The sequence below is a fragment of the Manacus candei genome, unplaced genomic scaffold (assembly GCF_025592945.1).
Source record: "Manacus candei isolate 608988 ecotype Guabito, Panama unplaced genomic scaffold, ASM2559294v1 h1tg000047l, whole genome shotgun sequence".
NCBI lineage: Eukaryota > Metazoa > Chordata > Aves > Passeriformes > Pipridae > Manacus > Manacus candei.
The window spans coordinates 4643447-4662295 of NW_026138095.1; the positions used below are offsets into that span (position 1 = coordinate 4643447).

Below are 18849 nucleotides of genomic sequence, written 5' to 3' on the forward strand. Positions count from 1 at the left end.
AAGACTCCCAAGTGAAAATAGACTCACTGGGTATGATTTGTCATAGTTTTATGTGCTTTCTATAGTGCCTTATGATTTTTGTTTGATAAATACATTCTATCTCTCACTAATCTCATCCCTGAAATTGAAAATAAAAGTTAAAAAACATACTATAACCTAAAATTTACCAGCTAATACCGCACTCGAGCAAATGCCATGCCTGGAAAACTCGTAACAAATTCTGTTTTTAAAACAGTCTCTTTAGAACATAAGACTATTTTACGTGTTTGGATTTAAGAAGTAGAAAATAAAGCTCAGCACAGCCATTTAATGGGAACAATCTTAAGGCTTGTCCACACAGGAAGTTAAGCTAAATTAGCTGAAAGGTGTGAATTTAAAGTGCATTAAGGTAAAGTGAACTACAGTCACTTTATTTCTGAATGAGAACATTCACACCAAGCTTTAATGCACTTTAACTAATATACTTTCAAATCATATCTTTAGTTAATTTGTCTTAACTTCCTGTGCAAATAACTCCTCTCTAGCACTTAGTGAGAGCCACAATATAGATTGATGTGGTTATATTTATAAATATGCCTATTAACCTTAAGACTCTGAGTCAACAAAATTTGGGATGTTAAATAAAAATAAGAAATATGTCCTTGCATGAACTTCCTAGTGCTGTGAGAGTGCAAACAGTCCTAGTGTTCCTTGTGCAAACATATCATTAATTTAGCCCTAATTTGTATAAAAGTATATTAACTACTCAGAGCCAGATTTTAAAAAAATACACTTGTATATTGTCACTGACTACAGTAGGAATTTATTTCTGAAATAAATGAAATGTAAATAAATAGAGAAGAAAGTTATGCTTCATTTAAATACAGCACATGCATTGAGATTCAGCAAGACAGGCTAAATGGAAAGGACTTATATCTGAATTCACTTTAAAAAAAAGGCTCCAGAATTCTTTCCTTTCTGAGGGGTGCCTGAAAGTCGTGGTTATAAAGGATGCCTCGAATTATCTAGACAACACGAAACAAGATTTTGCCTTGGATGAGCTGAGGAATCAATACTAACTGTGCTTTCCCTGCCACTGCTCCAGTTAAAAGAACCTTTTCAGAAGCAGCTCCTGTGGGAAGAGAACGGGGATAAACTGAACCCCCCCTGCTCACTCACAGAGTGACTGAGAGCTCTGACAAACCAAGGGACAATGGTCTGCCACAGCCACCAGTGCTGTGCCCCACAGAGCAGCACTTTAGGCTCAGCTACCAGGAGTCCAATGGAGAAAAGAAGAAAAAGATGTTCTCTGCAAGAGCAGCAGAATAATCTGTTTTTCCAAATATAATCTGTTTTTCCAACCAAGCTGGAGGAGTGTCACTGTGCATCCTGGGACACAGATAGCCCTGGATGCAGCCCCACATGTTCTCAAAGTTACCAGATGCCTCTGATTCCCTCCCAGATCAACCCTAAGTCCTTTCTCTCTCTTTGAAAGCTGATGAGTAGCACAGGTTTAGCTCAAGATGAAAATGCCTTAGTGTTGAGACCTTTTAATTCTCATTACTGATGACAGAGAGAGCGGGATAGTGGACCATGAAAAACATTCTCTTTCAAAAGAGGACTGCTAAAATAACAGAACTTGTGGTTTTAAAGCATAAAATTTGTAAGAAAAAAACCCTGCTTCTCAGCATACAGCACTTTTTCCAGCTTATCAATTCACAAAAACCTTTACATGATTCAAGTAGATGTGCTGGTTGACCAGGCTACAACAGAACAGAGGTAACAAGACATCCAGTAGTTGATAAATAAATAAATATTTCCACCAGCCTTTATAAATATTTTGAAATGTTAGATATTCCCAAACAAGTTCTTTTAGTTAGCTAGCAGAACTCCCTCAGTTAAAAAGCTTCCTTAAGTGCACTGGTAATTTTCTCTTACAATTTTCCCCAGCAACACCACCTCAAAGTGCTGCATTAACACAGGTGTCAAAGCTACAGCCATTTACAGTTCAACACCATGTAAGAGACTGTCCCTGCGTGGGCACCCTGGTGCTCTGTGCTGAACGTTGCAAACCACACACGGTGAGTTGAGCAAACCCAGCTCTGTTTGACAGCTTTTTCTGGGTGCAGACTGTTGCTTAGACAACACACAGCCTTGTGCTTTGAATCTCAGTTAGAGCCACAATCCCTTTTTTAGTCCCTCATGTTTTTCTGTTTTCACCCAACTGGGCAGCCCGTGCACTGTTTCTGAGCACTCAGGCTAATGCAGCCTTTGGGCAGGCTTTCCACAGCTCAGTATTCTGCGTTTTGTGCTGCTGGAGCTTTTAAATCATGCTTCATTTTCATGATGAAAGCCAGTCACAAACTTAAACTCTCCTATATAAACCAGAAAGGCCAACCATTAGGTTAAGAGACCCAGGCAAAGGCAACAAGCACGTGTGTGGCAAAACTGAGCTACTTGTCCCATAGCCCCTGTTTGTGCAGCATCTTATTCCTGTCACACTTCACTTGGTACCGTTCATTGCCAACGTGTTCTCTTTGGGGCCCTTAATTCTGGATTATGTCAGAGAATAAATCCAGGAGAAGCAGCAGTTGTTGCTTTTGCCAAGACCCCAGCAAATGTAGGATCCCTTTAGGGGTGGGCTCTTGGTGCTCTCCCTGAGCAGTGGGCACTCACCGAGCTGGGATAACCAGACAGGTCAAGGCTGTAAACGAGAACATCTGGTCATTCTCTGTTCCTGCAACAACTTAAACTATCCTAAACTTTTCAGGTCCCCTCATCTTTCTTCCAGTTTCCCCTCAATCAGACTGTTAATATTCTGGTTTGAAGTTTGGGTGTTTTGTACTCAGCCCTGTAGAACTGTGCTCCTTGCAAGAGCCCCTCAAGATGCTTTTCCCTGGCACGATAAGTGAGACACAGCTCCCACCTCTGCCTGCTGTGTCCTTCCCTGCCCTTCCTTTGTAGCTTATGGAGTGAGAAAGTCTGCATTTCACTTTTTAATTACTCCTCCCTCTCTGAAGTTAATACAGAACACTGCTATCCTTTGAGGACTGAAAAGTGGGAGCTGCATTCCCAGGAGATCCAGACCCTGCTTGGACTGGGTGTGACTCAGTGAAAGAGAAACAGTTTTCTCTTTTGCTCAGTGATATAAGGTGGGGACATTCTGTAATCTATAGAAAGCTGTGCATCAATCTTGATTACCCCAGATATCACATTCTACAAATACAAAAACCCCATTTAAAAAGCAAAAACATTAAGAGCAAATGCACCTGAGACAGGCAGACGTGTCTAATTCACACCATCAAGCACTTTACGAGCTAAAACTTGAACTTCAGTGATTATGCCTGAGACATTTAAATGGCTTTAAATTATAAGTCTAGCAGAAGTATTTTCCTAATAATAAGCCATTAATTCTGGCAGTTGCAGACTGTCTGAATCTAGGTGTATAAACCGTAGCTGCATCAATCAGTGCTGTGTGTCTGACTATTTCAGGCATTCCTTGTTAGTGTAAAGAAAGAACAGTTTGTCCACCAAGCACAACAGCAGCTGAGATTCCTGTTGATTGATAACTAAATGTGCCGTAGAGAAAATATATTCGGATGGAGCTGGAGGAGCAGGAGCGGCAAAGACGTAATGGGGGCGGAGGGAGGAGAGGTGGAATTGGCCACAACAGGAAATTCCTTCTCACGAGTCTTCCAACGGGCTGGCAAGATGGATTTCACTCCTGCAGGTAACAGTGCCTTTATATTTAATCTTCTACAACATCTGTAACCATGTAGATTCTTCACTACTCCATGTGCAAGCTCAATTACTGAAAAATTGTTCTTGCTGCTCGAGCCATTACTCCACTGTCTGTTAGTCCTGGTTCATGTACAGAATCCTCTGATGTCAACAAAATTGGTGTGTAGAGAAAGCACATGTAAATGGAGAAGTTATTCTGCCAGCTGAAGAATCCTTTATTGATCACAATTAGGAATTTGGACATTTCTGAATTCCAAAGCGCTTTCTCAAGAGGCTTGCAGGATTTATTTCCAGGGAACCAATGATTCTGCTGATAAAAATTGGCAGAAGTTCATAGATGTCACCATATTTAAGTTGAAGAAGCTCATTTTAAAAGCTTTACAGTTCTAGCTAGGAAAGGAGTATTTTCTGCTGTAAATATCAGTATCATTATACATCATGACAAGAAAACCTCAATTCACTTTGCAGTTTGGTGAAAATTTTGGGGTTTGGGTTCTCAACCAGTTTTTGGGTTCTCAGCCAGTTTTTGGGTTCTCTCTGAGCTTTGACAGCCTGAAGGCAAGCTAAAAGTTTCAGAGCAACAGATTTCCATTTGCAAACTGTGAAATTCTAGGCCGTAAAACACTCACAAGATTTGGCCCAGATCCTGATTTCTTAGATCAAGTAGGTGAGCATCACTACAGCAGTGAGTAACACAACACTGGAATCTCCTACTGCACGAGTCTCTTTTCTAAAATTCTTCTCAGTCAATATGGTTGAAGATCTTAGAAGCATTTAAAAAAGATACTTGAAAGCACGAGCCCTTCTTTTTTGGAGTAGAAATTCACACAGCCACTTCAGCACAATTAAATAATCTGCTTATATTTAGGAACAAGCTGAAATATCTTGGTCAGCTGATACTTGGAAAGGGAAGGGCTTTAAACACAATATTGGGGATGTTTTTTGTGGTAATAGCCAGGGTCAGAGCTCAACTTTTCAAGGGAAAAATCTAGCAAATTATCTATATTGAGTTAGTTTTCAGTCTGAAAGAGAAAATGCCAGTAGGCACGCTCCTTTATCAAGGCAGTGTATTTACAGATGATAGTTAAGATTCCGTTCTTATTCCTGTTTATGACTTTGTATTTTTCTCATTTTCTTCTTTAAAATTCTCCAGAATTATCTTCCCTAATCAGTTGTGAAAAGCACAAAATAAAATCATGTGGCAGAGGTTTATGCTCTTGAGAAATCAACCTCCTGGAGTGACTTCTAAATGAGGAAAATACAATTTTTCTTTTGTCTTTTTCTTGGCAATTTCCATGTAAACTCAGAAGACACCATTCCCTGTCCCATGAAGCCACATCATTCTTGGAAAAAGAACCACAACATTCATTTACACAAAAGAACTTTTCTGGAACAAAATAGGAATGAAAATCAGATTTATTTTTATTGTTTTATGAGTTTGTTGTGTGACCTAATGAAGGGGCACTACTCCATTCATGGCAAACAGAGTTAACTCCAAGTTGGCTTCCCCTCTTTCACAAGAAGTGCTGCAAAGACATTTCCAAGGAGATGGAGCTGGGGATGGCACAGGAAGGCTCAGGCTGGCACATTATGTAGCTACTATTGGTAGTAAGTGTGGCAGCAGAGACATGGATTGGTGTCCCCTGGTGATAGTGGATCCACCTATGAACTGTTTTTCCCTTTCATGTCCCTTTGGAATTCTTTTAGATAACAATCTCTGAAAAAATCAGATTATAAGAGTTAAAGATGTGCTCAGGTGCCTGGCCTATGTGAGCCATTTCTAATGTTTTTATTTCTAGCTACAATGGGGCATTTAACCAAGGGAGAAAAGGTGGCTGTGGAACCTTTAGGTCCCACTCCTACATCCACGGCACTTTGTGAGGGGCAAATAGTTGAGCACACTAAGACAGAATTACATAAGGAGATCCTTTCTCATAGATGGGGATGCATTTAATTTTCATAGTGGTTAGCAAATAATTTATTTTTGCCACTTCTTCCTAACCAACCTAACATCTGACCAAATATGCCAAATAAAAGCCCTCCCCACAAACTATCAACTGGGAGATCCAGGAGAAACTAGGGAAAACTGTATTTCATTTTTAAGCCTCCAATGCAGATTAGTCAGATGCAAACTGGGGTGGTCTGTCTGCCACCAATGATTGTCTTGCAGAACATGGAAACAAAACCACAAAGTTGCTGACAGGCTATTTTTATATTTCTTCCCATACAAGTTTGGTCCTGGCTTCTCTAAGGATGCAGAGCTGTCCTCGTTTGAACCTGTAGGAGATCTCAATATCCCCTTTTATGGGTCGTGTTTCCTTTAGGTTCAGCCAGATGGAAACTGGGTTTTTTTTTCTTCCAGCTTTGCAGTCTGGGTTGCAAACTGGGGCTTGCTTGGCTTCTGCCTGTTCCTTTACTTCTGTTTCATTTTCTGTTGCATTTGTCTATCCAGGAAGTTACTTCAAATTACACTGGGATATAAAGTTACAGAAGTAATTCCCTGTGTTAATCTGCTCACTATACCCCAAATCTTTAGAAAGTGGAATAAATTGTCTGGTTCTGAGTGTTCAAAGTGACCACACAGAGTTGCTGCATGTGCTAGCACACAGAATCTGACACCCCAGCTTCCTCTGCAGAGTTTTTCTATTAGCTATTAACTACTTTAGGTGACATTTCAAAAATACCTTGAGACAGGTATATTATGTGTCTGCTGGTGCCTAGTTTTGCATGTTAATAATCCAGTTCTTCCTGTACAAATCTCTGAGTCCAACCTTTAAATCAAAAAATGAAGTGACTCCCAAGAAAGACGGATTTCTGAAAGCCACTGTTTTAAAATACTCTTTGTTCAGAAGAACAGGGTCTCATTTTATGAAATGCCTTCTGAGCTGCCTCACACACAAGGAAGGATGGTGGAAGCCCTTCTCAGTGGTCACAGTGAGACACTATGAGTGAGAACTTTCGGAAGCTCTGCATTCCTGTTTCAGATTTAACCAAAGAACAGGAAACCATTAATGATGAATTTCACCTGTAGAATCTTGTACAAACTATTCATGTTTCATTAAGGGAAGGAAATAATTTATCTGATTTACTCTACACTTCTAACCCTGAGTCTGGTTTTTCATTGTCTGCAAGAATTTCCTTGGTCTCAGCAGAAAGAAAGGCACAGCAGAGGATTCCAGTAAATCTTTGGACAAAACCAAGGTGTTTCTCTCCAACCTTCCACCCTTACCAAACATGGGGCACATTAACACAAATCTAGTAAAAATCATGGAACCTTAGAATAGTTTGGGTTGGAAGGCACCTTAAAGCTCCTCTTGTTCCAACCCTCTGCCATGTGCAGGGACACCTTCCACCAGACCAGGTTGCTCCATCGAGCCTGACCCTAAAAACTTTCACCCATTGCAAATAAGAACTTTACAAATGACCAGCTGTGAACAATTTTTTTTTCTCAACTCTACAAAGCAGAGAACTATGAACATAAATCAGAACTTCCAGAAATGAGAAAAATTCTGGATCTTAAGGAAATTACTCTTTAATCTTGTGATACAGAAGCATGAAGAAAATGATAGAGAATGTGTTGAGAACCAGGACTGAATTATGATCTGTGGAGATCCCTAATGTAATAGATTTTGTTGGGGTTTTTTTTCAGAATAAAACCATTTAGTGATGCATGGACACATGGCTTGCATTTTTGTTCTGTTTGTTACCACACTGGTATTGCATTTCAGTTCAGGGGGAATAAAGGTTAATAACTCCAGTTCAAAAGACTATTGTTGGCAAGCTTAAGGACACAAACCAGTTATTCTGTCCCCTGTACAGCAGCCAGCATGACACATTTCTACCATAATCATAAGTTGGTCAGCTCTAAACCATCTAATTAAAGCAATTATTCTGGGTGTTAATTGTTTATTTTTATTACTACAGTATCAAGAGGCCCCTGCTGAAAGTGGGGCTACGTGCTCTACAAACACTTAGCAAGAGAGAATACTTGCCCTTTCAAGCTTTCACTATAAATAAATAAGACACAGAGGAAATAGAAGGGATGAAGAGATGATAGTTATCTCTGGGTTCAGTTACAAAGTGTTAGAGGCATGATTAGCAGCTGACCCTGCTTAGTCCCTTTCCTATGTTTGACCAGTTGGGTGTCTTGGATTTTATATATAATTTCAATCTCTAAGAACAAAAAAAAAGAGTAAAATGCAGTAGGAGCTGCTATTTCAGCTACGTTACTGAGTACTGAATATTTCAGGATTCTGATCCTAGAGACCATGTGCTTTTTAGCAAGACAGAAAAACTTATTATCAGTTTCATAAATGTGGTTTCTATTTAAATAAGCTAATTAATTCTCTGGACCATCCTTTGACAGTTAAATTCAAAGCTCATTGAAATCAGCTAAATACTTCCATTAATTTTAGAGGCTTTTGGATTATGTTCCCTTTCTGTCCCAACAAAACCCTTTTATAATATTAATTTGAAATTCTAAGATAAATCAAAGAACCCTCTTTAAGAAATGTAAGGGCCTAACTAACATGAATTAAACAATCCAGCCACTTGTTGAGAAGTCTATCAGTGTGGAAACCTGGTCCTGTAAGGTAAAGTCTGTGAGCAGGATAAAAGCCCCAATAAAGTTGGCTGGGCACTTTGAAAGGACTGTGGTACCTTACGTATTTTATTGGTAACATGAATAACTCCATCAGTGTCCTGAAAGCAGGAGTCTTTCTACCTCATTGGTAGAAAGCAAGGAAAGCCAATCAACACATTTGTATGCATAAGTAGCTGGTTTTGATGAGGTAAGACCCGTGAGTAGGTGTTTGAAAAAGTAAGGACTGAGACATGGTTTACAGAGAGTTTGCTCAGTTTACAACTAAACACACTTCAGTGTGTATTTAGTCAACATATTTCAGTCAACAACTGAAATACGAAGTCTAAAACATCACCTTTCTCAGCAGCAATATTAAGCTCAGTAAAACTTTTCAAAGGAACTAAAATCCCCTGCAACAATGACCACAGTTACTCTCAACATGCAGCTTCTGGCTCCCACTAAAGCAGTGCATTGCTGTCACCTCTCTGCTCTCCACACGTTCCTGCAGGGCACTTAGTTTTTAATTCATTTAAAAATCCACTATTAGTCAACCTAATGAAAAGTGCACCAGAAAGTGGACAGAGGTTCATAACAAAATAGCAGAGACAGGGAGCTAATTAATATCTATAACTAATGTTTAGCTACAAGTTATGAAGTTTGTTTAAAACCACATACATTTATCTCTCACTTGGCCCCCTCTGCCTGCAAGAGCCAGGCAGACTAGAGGGTAACAGGCTAAAATATTTCACTTCTCCCATTACCATCCTCCCATAGCATCTCTCCTCTCTCTATCCCAGTTCTTTGCCTCTTGAATGATGAATCTGAATCTAATCCTAACTGGCACTATAATCAGGCTGTGAGGGCTGACAGTGCTCAGTGGAAATAACAGCCCTTTCACAGCTTAACTAAGGCATACTGTGGGTTTGAATAAAGAGCCCTATGAACACGACAGCAGATATTAACTGGAGAAATGCTTTTGCCATCCTGTTTCATTCCCTTAAATAGAAAATAGCAAGGAGCTACTGCTGGTCGATAGGGACAATAACAAGATGGGATGGGAGCTGTCTGGAGCAATGGCTGTCCCCAAACTGCAGATAAGCAGTGACAAAATGAAAGAAATTTCTTCTCCTCACACCAATCTTTCCCTCCATCCTGTTTTTCTCTTACATTTCTCAGAATCTGGTGTGCTCTCCAAAGCTTCATCTTCCCATCATCCTACAGAATTTAAAAATGCCTTAAAACACCATGTCCGTGGCGTGTCGTGAAGTGAAAATACAGGCTTAGCTGTAAGACATCAAGTGTTGCAATTTTCAGCTTCTTATTGTTATCAAAATGAAATCAAGTTATTTTACAATGTACTGCTGCAAAGAACCATTCCTTAGCTGATATAAACTGCAGGAGTTCAACTGGATTTGTAGTGCTGAAACATGTCAGCTGAGGCTCATTCCTTGCCCCTCTAAACACTCAGGCAGCCACTTGCTGTCCCAAATGCTCGAAATAGATGCAGATAATGATAAAAAATATACTTTATATAAGAAGATATGGCTGTTATGACATTTGTTTTTAATCCCAAATTGAGCACAATGGTCAAGTTCAGGCATCATCAGTCCAAGTCATGTAACATTGTGTCAGAAATCTGAAGAACACTGTAAATAACCAACATAGAGACATTCAGGTGCCCAGTGATGTCTTAGGGTTTCTTTGTACACAGTTCCAGCAGTGGAAAGCAGTCAGGTTATACAGAAGGAATTACACAATAGAGGTAATTTCTAAAATAATCAACATTAACTAATTAGATGGGGGGGATTTTATACTGTATTAACCCATTTAGTTCCCAAAAGCCCCTAACAACCATGACCTGGTTGAAATTCCAACTCAAACAAAGTAAAATGCTATGTTGATTATTTTAAAGAATAACTTTCTGGCTATATATTAAATAAAAATTGAATGATTACTTTCACTTGTGAGCCAAAAAGTATTGTCACACCAGACAGAATCCAACAAAACTGGCCAGTTCTTTTCCATATCCTTTTGCAATGACCATAGATCAAATTTTCCATATATAAAATGCCTAGTGATATATATATATTTAAGAGGAACAAATGGCTAAATGGGAATTCTAACCCAACATTAACTTCTGAACAAATTTGATACACTTCATTATAACAATTTTTGAAATATAGTCATCATTTTAACTAGTCTTACATAAACTTCCCCAAGCACTATAATCATACATTCAGCGAAATATTTCAAACTTTCCCTTTGCTTTTCAAAAGTGCACTGGCTGCACATGTCAACTGCTACAACATATAACTTCGGTCATTAAAATGTTGGACCTGAGATTTCTGTTTCAAGTGACAGTTTGACTGATCTAAAACTTAGTTTGGCTACGAAAAACATTGTGTTTCAGTCTGAGTATCCACTCTCCCTTTCCAAAAGAATTTGTTACTCCCCTGGTGATGCATGATGGCTATTGTACAATCTTGCACTGCCCAAAAAGAGAGGCTATAGAATCCAGCCTATACAAGCAGAGATTTATGAAGTGGCAAATATTTGCTTGAGACAATTGCTGACCTCAAAGGAACATCTTCAGGAGCCCAGGCCTGCTGAGCGTTGCCATATGATTCACACAAGGATTAGCTCGGAACAAAAGCTGCAGCAGCTCTGTGTTTAGAAGGAACTTGGATGCAGGTACATCATCTCAGCTTGACTCCATGTGAAATTTAAATCCAGAGATCATTAATTTCAACATTGTCAGGAGGCAAAAGGCAAAGGAGACATTAGCCTTAAAATATTTAGCAAAGAGTGTTTTAGGATCCCTCTGCAGATTTCCATCTTTCCCAGCGCACCCTCTGCCTTAAGGCAGGACACTAACCCTGACCTCAGAGCTGCTCTAGATGCATTTCTGATATGTCTCTGGGGAAGGCAAGTTTAGACATCAACTTTAAGCTCATACTGAATTTCCAGGACCTTCCTCCAAAATGCACTCCAAACTCTCAAGGTTTACTAGTACAGAAAAATCCCAATCCAAATAATCTATGCGATGATCCTTTGCACAGGCTCAAAGATGACACAAAAGCAGGCTACAAAATCAGTGATGGACTTGTTTCAGGTAAAAGAAAAAGTAAAACCAGTTTGTCATAGGAAGAAGAGAGAACAGCTCCACAAATCCCATGGCTAGAGAATTAATAAAAGCAGGGCATAAGGAAGTAATACTGATTCTCCATAGGGTGATCCATTAAAACTGTATTGAAAACATTCAGGAGGAGAGAAGAAACATTAATCCAAGACTTCTTGTATGTGTGATGTTTGTGAATTTGAAAAGGCTTTGAGGTGAGGTTTGTTTACCCAAACTCCTTCCTGAACACTTTCAGATGTCCCACCTACTCTTGCACTTCAGAATTGTGCTGCTCATTGCCTTTATGTTTTTCAGCACATCACATTGTTAGTTTTACATCTTAATTGCTGGGGAATATGCTTTTTTCAGTAAAATAAATCTTTGGGCTCCAACACTTTCCAGTTGTTTTTTCAGTGTGCCTGAGTGCCTACACATCAAGCCAACATAATGTGATTATAGTAAATTTTGTCATAAATGACATAGCAAGGGCGACACCAGCAATGAAGATGTGAAAGCCCTGGATTTAGTACACCTTAGAAACCAGAGTGCTCTCGGGGGTCTTTGGAGAGTTTGCCTTCTCATCAACCTGGAACAAGCTAAGCCCACTGTTGCAGTGTTTTCACAGCTGCTGTTCCCTCTGTCAGTCAGAGCACACTGCTCTTACATGTGCTGCAGCAGGAATTGTAGCTTGCTCAGTGATACAACATAACTGAGTGGGATGTTGGGGCAATGAAGGATTTGGGGTGATTTGTCTGCTTTCAGAGCCTCCATCTATACAAGCAAGTAGCTGGGCCATTAGTCCCACAGACTAATCAGTATTTGATCCACACTCATCTCTCTGGCCACAACACAAACTCTGCAAAGTAGACAGTCCCCAGTCAGGACTTGCATGACACGAGCATAAAGCCTGCAGCTCCAGCCACACACTGTTGGTGGGGACTAGTCCTGGCTTCTCAAATCCTTTAAGGCTCTCTGAAAAAGCCAGACCTGTTCGAGGATTGGAAACGCCTGTGTAAGGACCATTCACAATTCCTAAGTTTTCTGGATCTTGCAGCAAAAGATGCTGAAAAGCTTTCACAGAAGAGGATGCCCACTGCCTACCTTCATGGAATAGTGATGGATTTTAGGGAGGAATCAGACAAGTGAAAGCAGGTTGCAAGGGGCAGCACCACACCAGACCATTACATGAGTCCTCTTTTCAGGGCTACGATATAAAAAGCCATGAGCCATGCACAAGCTGATATATGATCTGTCTTTTATCTAGAGGTGTCTTGGAGGACTTATACCTGCTGATCTTTTAATGAGTAAATCAGATTGATCAAAGAATTACTCACATTATAAGCCTTGTCTTTTACTTGGTGTTGAAAAACCATATACTATATAAAAATGGTAAGATCCTGATATTTGATCTGTATGAGATTATCCCTCTTGCTAAAAGCATGAAACTTTGCCAACTCCTTGGCTGCCAGCCACATAAATCAGATTCTCATAACTCTTCCTATAGGTCAATCATCATTCATTTCTTTAATCTTTAAGACTAACTTCCACTTTTTCTCCTGTTTCAGCTTAGTGTATATGTATGTGTCCTATGTGTAAAGCATTAAGAAATTGAAATAGCTGTTGCCATCAATCTGATCTGCTTATTCTACATTGGATCTTTGCTGCCTTTTCTAACATATGCAGCACTTTATATTATTAGAATTCTTGTTATTTACTTAGTTTCTGGATGAAGTGATCCCTTGGTGTTACTTCCTTGTCTCCAGATTTCCGGGAAGGCTTCATTTACATGTGCAGTGCACTTCAAATGCTTGGATGAAAGGCAGACTATAACTAATGCTGATAACAGGACAGACTCAGTAAATGTGAAGTAACTAAAAGTCCTCTCAGCAGTTTATTCATACAAAATCTCTACCAGCAGGCCTGGCAAAAGTACTGACATTTTTGTTCATCTGAATGAAAATTGAAAATAAACTCTACCCAAAAATGTAAATGTCAAACAAGGAAAAACTACAGAACTGCAGAACTAGACACCAAATGGGGACGGGGGAAGAAATTAAGAAGATCAATCTGCGATGACTTAAAATCCTTGGTTAAACCCCCCACACACCATAAATCCAGGATTTTCTCCACATATTGCAAAATGTACATGCCAAATTGTAATTAAGAACTCAAACACTGTTTACTAAATGTACAATATTTTAATCCTGTACCTTAGCTGGTGTCACTGATTCAAGCAGTAATATTGTTTGAAGTAGGGCATAAAAAGATGGAAATATAAGCACAGACAGAAAAGGGAAACAATTTGAGTGACTCATTATTGCCTTCATCTTTATTCAAGCACAAAAGCTAATATTATTCATGAAGGTGCAAACGTGGCAATTGTTCTTAATTTAAATTGGAGCTCAGAGACAAATTGTCAATCCCCACGCAAAAGGGGGTGTTGTGACTGTTGGAGCCTCTGATCACCCAGGAAAAGCTCAGCAGTACAAGCACACAGCAAGTGATCTGCAGGTTAGTGTTGTGTGAGGAATAGGAAAAGTAAGGACAGGACATTATTATTGACAGCACACACCAGGAGAGGTGGTGTGTGACACTTGTGCAGCTGCTCTGTGTGTGCAGGCACCAACAGCTCCTTTTTCCTGCAGTGTCACAGCTGAAAGATGCACAACTAAGTTGCCTGTGGTGGTAAATGCACCCACTGCGACACTGTGAGACTCGTCTGTGAGTGTGCAGGCAGAGGGAGCCTGCACCCAAATGGTCAGTGTGCTGCATCATCTGGCAAAATATGGACTTGGGTGCCCAAATTTTAATTCAAATGTGATGAAAAATTGTGACTGGAGGAACTTTGTACATTAAAGTAGGAAGAACTGAGAGACTAATTCATCCCCCACAAAATAAACTGACTTAAAATTGGAATAATTCAGATGTCTCTTTTTAGATTAAATGTCTACAAACTTAGGGAGTTTATGTATTAGGCTTTTCTAACTGAGACTGGCAAGAGCTCTGGTAATACGTAACACTTTAGGTTCAGCAGATGAAGTGTTTATTTCAATACATGCAAAAATTAAATTTTATTATTTTATAGTATGCTGGATTTCACTGAATCACAGTTACTACTTTATCAATGCTGTAGCTATTTTGAGGGAAATAAACTGCTCTATTTCTGTTATTTATACATCAGCATAGACAAATTTTTCTACATATAGACATACATGTACAAACACTACATGCACACACCTCTTGTGCACTATGAAGAAAAGCAAGGAGATCTATCTACAGAAAAGTTAATTCAGTTAAATCTGCAACAGAAGATCAATACTTTATCTCAGGTTCTGCACACCTTGCCATCAACTTCAAAAGCAAACATGGTTTTCACAAGCAATCTGGTCTATTCCTACAGTACTTTACAGCCCTTCCCAGGTCCTCATGGCATATCATATCCTTTTGGTGGATGAGGAAGGAAAACAGAGAGGTGAGATGTTCAGGGCTAGAAAAGAAGTCAGCAGCAGGCTGAGGACCAGAACCCAGTTGTGCTAATGTTTCCAAACCCCTGAAATGCTAAACACAGACGTGCAACCCTCCCAGTAAACAAGGCAAGCATCACATCAGCACCCCTGTTTCCAACATACATGCCCTACTGGGAAGTGCTGGCCACTTCTGGTTGCCAGCCAGTAAACTTTCCCCCTCCTCAGCATGAACTCTGATTGTGTGCCAGTTCACTTACCCATGGTTATCATTTTTTCTGTCTGATGAGCGTGGAACAATTGCCCTCTGAGCACTGCTTAGCCAGAGCCGGAAGAACTGTTTGCCTCCAGCCCAGCTGTCGGAGTCTCCATGCAAGATGCTGTGCAAAATGTTGAGTTAAAAGAAAACACGAGTAGGGGGAAAAGAGAGCTCTCTGAGAACCTCCACATGGTTCCTGTTGCTAAGGGAACCACTCCCTTTGTCTGCATAGGTTAGGAATGGCTGCTTCGTTTGGAGTCTGTCTCTTAAGTACCGAAAACAGCACAACAATTTCGGAAAGAAAGGAAAAAAAACCCCTCCAGAATATCTGACGACCAAAGGAAAACTGAACCGCCTTGGAATTCTTACATGAAAAGCAGCTATTAATAGTTGATTTGGGTGACTCCAAGGAGGCTGTAGAACTCATCTGTGCCATCTGATGGGACAATACACCACTGCACACAGTTTAATTTACTTATTGTAATCAGCTTTCGGGGGTCAAGGTGGATGGTTACAGAGAGATAGATCAAGAAATCAGGTCCAGTTTATGGCAGCGAATGGAGAGAGATCAATAGCAAGAAATAAAACTTATAGTAGGTATCCATGATGGACTAGAAGAGAGATGCCCTTACTTACACAGGCTCCTATAAAAATCCAAACCTGAATCCACAGCTCTGATTTCTGTAGCTGCTCTGCTGCCTCTCAGTTCCCAGGCCCAGCACTGACCATGTTCCTGAACCCCCAAATATTTGAGAATCTACCTTCTACACAGGCCCATTGGGCTCAGCCCAATTCAGCATATGGAGTTAGGAGTCCCTGTTTCTTGTCTTTGTCCATCCCTGGTTTTAAAGAATACACCAGGATGTGTACTTCTGAATAAAGGTGATTTCCCTGCTAGTCTGAGCTCCTGCAACTTGAGGAACTAATAGAAGTTGTCAGGAAGATTGGTACACTGGGAACAGAAACACCTTGAGTGTAACCTCAAACTTTTTGTTTGTATAAAGAAAATCAACCTCCTTATGAAAACATATAGCACAACATGCACTGCACAACAAAATTGTATCTTGCTCTCTCTCAGCTGACACCAAAAACAGCACTCTGAAATACTGTGAGGGCAATTATTTTTCCATGAACGTACTTGTTTCAGTACCTCAATATTACGGGGAGAGAAATGGTCAAAGACTTGGATTCAGATAGAAATTTTCAAGCACAGCCTTCTCTGAGGCTCTTAGCACATCCAGAGAACAGTCAGAGAAATGTGTTACATTATGTCTGAATGAACAGACAAAAGTTCAAAACCTTAGATGATGCACTTCTATATGGAAAACAGAATTTTCTTGTTCTGCCAGAGAGTAGCTGTGAGAACCTGGAATAGTGGAGGGAGGCCAGTTTGGTGTTGTGGTAAAGAGCTGAGCTTCACTTACTGCAAGGTAGAGAGGAGTCAGGGCCAGTGTTCTATTTTCCGGAGAGCTGAGCTGACTTTCCCCCCCTCAGTGAGACTGTTGCTCTTAGAGAACTCCAGTCAGAAATGAATATGAGATATCTTTGCTTACACACCATAGTTCAGCACTGACTCTGAGACATAAAGACCTGAAGAATTCAGCTGTCACTTCACTGCACATGTTGAATTGTATTTGCAGTGTGATATGTGCTGCAACCCCCTCCCTTCTTCCTCTCACCCCAATGAGTCCAATAAAGCAGTCAGGATTGCTCTGTGGAGAGGCCCTTCTGCTCTCCTTTGCAAAAAGATTAGGAGGTTAGAGAGGGGCAACTGAGAGCTCAGTTTAGGGGCATTAGAAAGCAAGGTAACATACAGGTTGCCATTGCATCATTTCTAGCAAGGAACATTTAATTGGAAACCAATTAAAAAGTTCATGATTGTATTTATTATTTTCCCTTCAGAGGTCTGCTCTGAATTGCTCAATCCTGCTGGGTATACACACACACTCATCCCATTTTCTCCTTCTCATGGATAGACTGATGCCAAGGCTGATGCCAGGGAAGGATCTTGGGATTCTGGGCAGCCACAGCCAGGGAGACAACAGTTTTTAGGACCAAACTAAAGTTTCTGCCAATAAATTCTTTACCCACTTTCTTCTGCTGCTTGCAAGCCATGTAATCTTCTTCAGTGTAAGTACAAGAAGGGCCAACCCATGCACATTTAGAGGATTCAAAGTTAACTCCCAGCACAACAAAATTCTTCAACACCTCAAATTAATGTTTAGTGAGTCTAACAGTGAGCTTTATCTAAGCCTTTTACAAATGTTTGGGTATGTAATGCTATCATTAATTCAGGAACATTCTGATGATCATTTGCACTTTATCACTTCAGAATAAAAAGACAGAGGGAGCAACATCAGATCACATTTGTGAAAGTGCAGCCTCCTGCACTGCTACACAATAATCCCCTCAAAAGAAAAAAAAAGGATGTTTTTCCCCCTTATTTTAACAAAGACAGGAATTTTCTCTGTTTAATAGAAATTTTAGCATCTTATACAGGACATTACCAGTTTCCCATTATTACAAGAGCAACACTTCTTTGACAGACTGGCAGTTGAGGCTCAGATTTGATGATGAAAAAGCGATTTTACACAGAAGTGGAATTCTACTCAGGAACCTTTCCTCGGTGAAAAAGTAAGAACTGTATCTATTACTATAAATCCCATCTTCTCAATTTAAAAATAAACTGCATTAACTACTGATGTCCTAAAGAGTCTTTGTTATGCTAATCCAAGGTATTAAGAATAGTCAGAAAAGGAATTCATTAATGGCTACTTGAATCAAGTACTTTTTGTCCCAGATGTGAACACATCCCCCCAGTCAGAAACTACCTAACACAGTGTGATTGAAGTTTATTTATTTACTTACATATAATAAGGAACTGAGCAGCTTGCAGTGCATGAAGTGAGGCTATGGAAAAGTACATTACAGTGCTCCTGCTTCAGGGCCCTCTCAGTCAGAATTTCAGTATATGTGCCTATTTTCTCTTTATTATTCAGCCAAAAACATTGAAACTGTCTATCCCCTCAGTCCACTTACTGACCAAGAAAAGATTGCCTGCCTTATATAAGGTGGCTTAAGAGGAATTTTTAAAATAAATATTTACAAAAGCTCCAAAAATATTATCTTGTTTTGTTAAGGCTAAGTGTGTAAACACCCTACCTGTTACAAATATAGATCTCGTTATGCAATGAAAAAGAGAAGCAGATGGAGCTGTTGATAGCCTCAGTGACAATAGTGCAACGTGCAGTTGCACAGGAACCAGTATTCCCCTTATAAGGAAAATTTTTCATATTCCCCAATTTTTTTTTTCTTTCTCAGTCGCGAGTTGGAATTAAAAGTCCACCATGAGAAATTTTCCATAGGAGGGTCATATTTAAAAGACCCTCTATGTAAAAAAAAAAAAAAAAAAAAAAACAAAACCAACCCTTTAGTTTGAATGAACTGACATGGATTTAAATGACCTGTGAGAGTAAGTGTAGGGTTGTATGTGCATGTATAAGGTTTCTTGTCCACTTTCGGGAGCCCAGACTCCCATCCCTCCTGGCAGTCTGCCAAGCAGGCCAGGAACGTGGAGAAACTTGACTTTCTGGCACCGTTCCACGTGAGATGCCGGGGAGCTGAGAGCTGGGAAAAGCGGGCGAGCTGGCGGGAGGCCAAGAACATTTCCATCAAAAATTTCATTGGAATAGACATTTTCGTGCAA

The 18849-nt window shown here is 40.0% G+C and overlaps 1 protein-coding gene across 2 annotated transcripts in view; it reads right to left on the reverse strand.

Moving 5' to 3' along the window:
* ANKFN1 (ankyrin repeat and fibronectin type III domain containing 1) overlaps positions 1-18849 on the reverse strand; it is a 129693-nt gene that overhangs the window by 93408 nt on the left and 17436 nt on the right. The window contains exon 1 of one of the 2 annotated variants that reach the window (XM_051797928.1): positions 15145-15366. The exons of the other annotated variant lie outside the window; for it this stretch is intronic. The gene's annotated coding sequence lies outside the window, so the exon portion shown is untranslated. Of the gene's footprint in view, positions 1-15144; positions 15367-18849 lie in introns of those variants that run through there. 2 annotated transcript variants of the gene reach the window in all.